General features: G+C 46.8%; 1 non-coding gene across 1 annotated transcript; it reads right to left on the bottom strand.

Annotated features, from left to right (window-relative positions):
* Positions 1-5,422: 5,422 nt before the first annotated feature.
* Positions 5,423-5,529, bottom strand: LOC129689505 (U6 spliceosomal RNA). Its single transcript, XR_008722113.1, has one exon. It is a non-coding gene; the product is annotated as a U6 spliceosomal RNA (small nuclear RNA).

Raw genomic sequence — 5,529 nt, 5'->3', positions numbered from 1 at the left:
GGCAAGATTTATTTTTAAACGGAGAAGTTAAGACTAAGAAAGATTAGACGACTGAAAGTCAGACTTAATGAGCAAACCAGGACCCGAGTGTCCCCCAAACAACAGCCAGTCAGTGCCAGATTCTGAAGGTAGAAAGATGAATGTGGTCCAGGCTGTGGTGGTGCATGCCTGCAATCCCAGTGCTCTGGGAGGCAGAGGCAGGTGGATCTCTGAGAGTTGGAGGCCAGCCTGGTCTACAAAATGACTCTAGGACAGCCAAGGCTACACAGAGAAACCCTGTCTCAAATAAGAATGATAATAAGAGCAGAAGTGTCCTCTGGGTTCATTGATTTCAGAAGGTCTTGAGGGGAGGTCAGTCCAGGTGGAGGAAGCAGGGAAATATGTTTTCGGATGGTGCTGTGAGCACTGCTGAAATTAGGGTGCAGGGGGGAGAAGCCCAGATGCCATTGGAGATAGGCTCTTCATTTCCCTGCCAGACACGCTGGTGGCCTCCTCTGGGCTCTGGGCAACGGGGAGAATCAAACGTAGAGAGCTAGGCAGAGTCCTAAAGGAGCTTGTGTCCCTAAGGAAACAATAGGAAACTCTTCAATTAGGTTCACATTTACACTTCTATAGTAAATTGCCTTTGTTTGTTAGACCTCGGAGTCTCATAAGGATACGTTTATTACAGCCCTAACCACTTATAAGTAAATGAAATGTACCTAAATTAAAAGGTAAAAATTGCACACCTTTGGCTAGCAAGGTCCTACCCGTTGGTCAGTGTTTTTACAGAACCCCTGGTCTCCAGAGGCCCAGACTTTCTGGACTGAGAATGTGATCATCCTTCACAATAGGAATGCAGATAATGACCTTCATTAATGAAGGAACAAACACCTGTCCGTTTTCGTGAGCAACAGTACAAGCTCTTACAGTTATAGTTGGGCAGGAAGATTCGACTATCTTTGGTTTTCTTTGTGGGTGCAATTTGCATACATGCGTTTATCACATCTTTAATCCACTCTGGTTTTCAAGGATTTATCACATCGAAAGGCTCAAATACCCTCTCTAGGGGAGGGGCTATACGTTATGAGAGAAATGGGCCCAGCAGGGGTGTTTGTACTTTAGAGCCCCTCTCCCAGAAACTGAGTTCCCCAGGCCTGCCCACCTCCCCAGGGGACTCATTCTGAGCACCCGGCCAACAGCCAATTTAAGGTCTGGCTCGGGGATTTGAGCTTCTCCCTGACTGGCACTGAATGAGCACCACCACCTCCACCTCACTGGAGACCTCATTAGGACTTGAACTCTGGTCTTTGTTCCTTCCCAGCGGGTTCTTTTCAGAGGGAAAGGTGGAAAGAGGAGGGGGTCAGGTAAGCCCACTGCTCCCAGAGCAGCAGGAGTCCAACAGCCTCTGAGATCCGGAAAGTGAGTAAACAAGCAATTACTGGAGAGAGCCTGAAGCAGCAACCAGAGAAGCAGCTTAACTAATTCCATTCTACTCCCTGCAGGAGAGGACAGCGCCTTCCTCAAGCCCTCCTCCTTCCCAGCTTCTTGGGGCTAATTCCACCAGCCTCTGTCTGTCTGCCTTTCAAGTGAATTCCACCCCTAGCACAAGTAGGGTCCCAGGAGTAAGAGGAGACCGTTATCAAGACTGAATTCTTGGCTTAGCCACCGTCCCTACTGCTCTTTGTTGTAAGGAGAAAGAATACAGCGTGCTGGAAGGCTCCCTCTTCTCAAACCCAGTGTCCTTTGGATCTCTTTGCCAGATAGGAGCTAAGAAAGAAGGGGGTGACTCAGAACCAGCTTCTCAGAACCTGAAGTGGGAACCCAGCTGGTCTGCAGGAAGTGTGGGGTCGAAGTGAAAGAACCCCCACATTCCTCCCTTTTAGCTGCCAGCAGCCTCCTGCCTACTGCTAGTAAGCTCGTCCCCAGTTAGTTCACTTCCGCTGCTGCTGCTGACATCAGTGCAGATCTTGTCACAGAAAGGCCTTCACATAGATAAGGCTGAGTTCCTGCCATTACTACCTTCAAAGACTTGATAATTTAGTGGTGTTTTCAAAGGAGAGGTAAGACATTTCCGGACATTGAAAAATGTCCATGAGCAACAATACAAGGCGACATACAGTAGATTCCACTGCTGGTTTTGGTTCCAGTAATTTCTCACCTGGTCTTTTTCCTCTTAAAAAAAAAAAAAAAATCTCAGAATGGCTCCAAGCCTGAGCATCTGCATTTGTTCCCTCAAACCCACATGGTGGAAGGAAAGAATGGACTTCCTTGGACCTTCCCATCCATGCTGCAGCATACCCACATCCACACACAAAATGTAACAAATTTTTTTAAATAAATAAAGTGGTCACACTAGCCCAGGCTGGTGCCAAAGTCCTGATCCTCCTGCCTCTGCCTCCTGTGCTAGAATTACAAACCACCACATCCAGCTTCCCATCTGGATTACTGCCCATCTCTCTAGCTGCCCCTTTCTGCCATAAACTTTCCTTTTCATCCCTGTTCAGACTTCATTTCAGATAGTGTTAGACCCAGACTTGTATCCAGCTGGGTTCCACTCTTTCTCAAAAGGCTTCTTGGGGGGTACCCAGGGCCACTTCTGTGTTTGGGCAAGCATTCTGCTGTCTTTTAGGATGAAATCATACTCCTCATCTGGTGCACCCAGCCTTTTGTAATCTGATCGTTCTGAACCTGTGAGTCTATGCCCAGCTCCTCATTCAGACGCTGATCAGAATGAAGCATTTTAGGTACACAGCTAACTAACACTCTCCTGGCCTCAGGACCTTTGTATATGCAGCTCCTCCCAGTCTGAAATAATTTTCCGTATATTCTCAACATAGCTGATTCCATCTGAAGGTCAGTATAAAAATAACGTCCCCTCTCTAGGTTAGGCATCCCTCATCAATATTTCTGTATCGTTATTAAGTGTTACACAATGTAAGTGTACAGCTCTGGGAGGGGGGGGGGGGGGGGGGGGGGAATCCTGGCAGTCAGGAGGCAGGGAAAACCACAAAGTCTCACCACACAATAGGCCTCACACAAGAGATTTATTGGGAAAGATACAAGAGGGCAGCTGTCCCTGCTCTGAAGAGAAGCAGCAGGGAACTGAGCAGGAGACAGGCTTATAGGGTTTCTTGGGGGAAGAGTTTTCCAGGGTGTGGATTGGTGGGATTGCAACCCCTGAGTGTAGGGCAAGCCCAAAGAGCGATGGGTTTTGGTGAATTTTCAAACCTGGAAGTGAGCTCAGACCTTTTACCCTACCATTATAGTATTCAACCTGAACTGTAATGATCAATGTTATCATCCTTCTTCTGTCTAGTCATCAAGTTCTTTATCATCTTTGTACCCAGTTCCTGCGTAGACTAGGCAATAAGTCATGGCTGAATAAAAAGGTTGACCAAGAGGCAGAAGGGCTCATGGAGGATATGGGATGTCAGAGATTGATATCGTCACCAAATTATATTGTAAGATGAGTAACCTTTTAGTTATCAGTTAGAGTTTGGGGAGCACAGTGTTTAGGCAGAAGGGAAAACAGACTGACTTGAGTGTTTAAAGTCGGGTGGTGACAGCAGAAACTGGAAAGCGGGCATGGGAATGAGCTACAGCATAGACGCAACGCTGTAAGTTTAACAAGCGCTCATGTGTGTTCCCCACCAGGATGGGAGGGGAGGGGAGAACTTTGTAATCCTGGTACTTCGAAGGGATGTGAGTGAGAGAACCAGACAAGATCCAGGAGAAGGCCCTGGATGCAGACAGCAGAATCTGGGAGGAGAGATGATCTGTTTGTTTTCAGAAATAGCCTCAGCTAATTACAACAGAAAGCAAACAGACTGGAGGAATTTCGAGCTCTGGGTGGCCTAAGCATATACAGGCCAGTGAGTTAGGACCTACCTCACCAAAGCTATTTAAAACTCAGGGGCAGAAGTCGAGTAATGATGCTGGTTTGTAAGTCACTGTCATAATTTTAGCAGGAAATGACCCCCACTACCATGGGAACCTTTTTCTTCATTTACATTTTTGCCCTGTGCTCTGGAGGACTTTGCTATTACTCCGTCTCAGCGGGGCTTCTCTCTCACACTCTCCGCAGTTCAGTCTGCTACCTTTTCGCACTTCTCACATTCTCCCTGTTTTCTGACTCTGAGCCTATTTTAGTCTTCTGTTTCTCTTGAAACCATCACAGACATCTGTCTCTCTTGCCTTCCCCATCCGTCCACCCGACTCTCTCCCACTCCTCTTTTCCTCTCCTTCCAGTTGCCTTAACCGACCTAAAACTGCCTGGCTCGCTTTCCTTTCCTCTCAGAATCCTGAGCCTCTTTGTTAGACATGTCTCAACCTGTTTTCAGCCTCCAACTAACCCTCCGTCACACTGAGAAAAAGGCAGATGAGGTCAGACTTGGTGGGGAGGGAAGAGAGAAAATGTCATTCATAACTGGATTTCCAGATGAGAACAACTAAAGGTTAGAAAACCAAACCCTGCCTTCGTCGTGGAACGTGCTTCCGTCCCAAGGTCTTAAATATCTGACATAAACAGGGGATGACACATGAGAAGTCTCTATCTTTGGGCATGGAACCTGGTGGCACTGTGACTCCGGGAAGCCAACCTTTTGTTATCTAGAGGCCTCTGGCAGTTTGTTACCTTGCCAGCTGATGTGCTGGAATGTAAGCTGCAAGGGTCTTTGTCGATTGGGAGTGAAGAAGAAAGTGTAGACTGAAACTAACAAGGTCCCTGGAGTAATTTATTAGTGTCGCTGGTATTTTACAGAAGAAAGAATCGGTGCTGTGCATTCTTCACGCTAAAAGATACATATAGAGGGAGATATATTCAAAACCCATTCACCCTCAGCATAGCTGGTGCTGCCTCCATTGGTTCTGCTTAAGGCATATGCAGGCCTTTTTTCCTTTTCTTTCTTTTTTTTTTTTTTTTTTTTTTTGTTGTTGTTGTTTTTTGTTTTTGTTTTTGTTTTTGAAACAAGGTCTGTGTAGCCCTGGCTGTCCTAGAACTTGCTCTGTAGACCAGACTGGCCTCTAACTCACAGAGATCCACCTGCCTCTGTCTCCCAACTGCTGAGATTAAAGGCATGCACCACAACCACCCAGCATATGCAGGCTTTTTCTGTTGACTTCAACTCCTTTCTGCCATCTTGGTTCTTGTTTGCTTTTATGCCAATTCAGGGGAAGAAGGAGGTTATAGCCAGAGCCTCCTCAGCTATCCCTCCATACACTCTCTCTTTTCTCTCTCATCTTCTACAGAGCCTGCTAAATTTCACCCACAACAGCTTTTGGCTCAGTAAAATTTTATTTGTCCCTGTTTTCCACAACCTTTCTATTGCTTCCCTCCCTTGGCAGTAGCCTGGCCTCTCCTCACCTGCTCCCCTTGACGGTGGCCTCTTCCTGCAGCAGCCTCTTTGCTTTCGGCTCTTCCTTCTCCCTGGAGTTTTTCTTTTGAAATATGTGGCACTTCACAGTTTTATGTGTCACCCTTGTGCCGGGACCATGCTAATCTTCTCTTTATTATATCAATTTTCATCTCTGTGTTGCCAAAGTAAGCAA

Source organism: Psammomys obesus, unplaced genomic scaffold (genome assembly GCF_907164565.1).
Source record: "Psammomys obesus unplaced genomic scaffold, mPsaObe1.curated_primary_1811, whole genome shotgun sequence".
Lineage (NCBI taxonomy): Eukaryota > Metazoa > Chordata > Mammalia > Rodentia > Muridae > Psammomys > Psammomys obesus.
The sequence above is the reverse complement of the archived record's forward strand: the minus strand, read 5'-3'. Positions and strand labels throughout refer to the sequence as shown.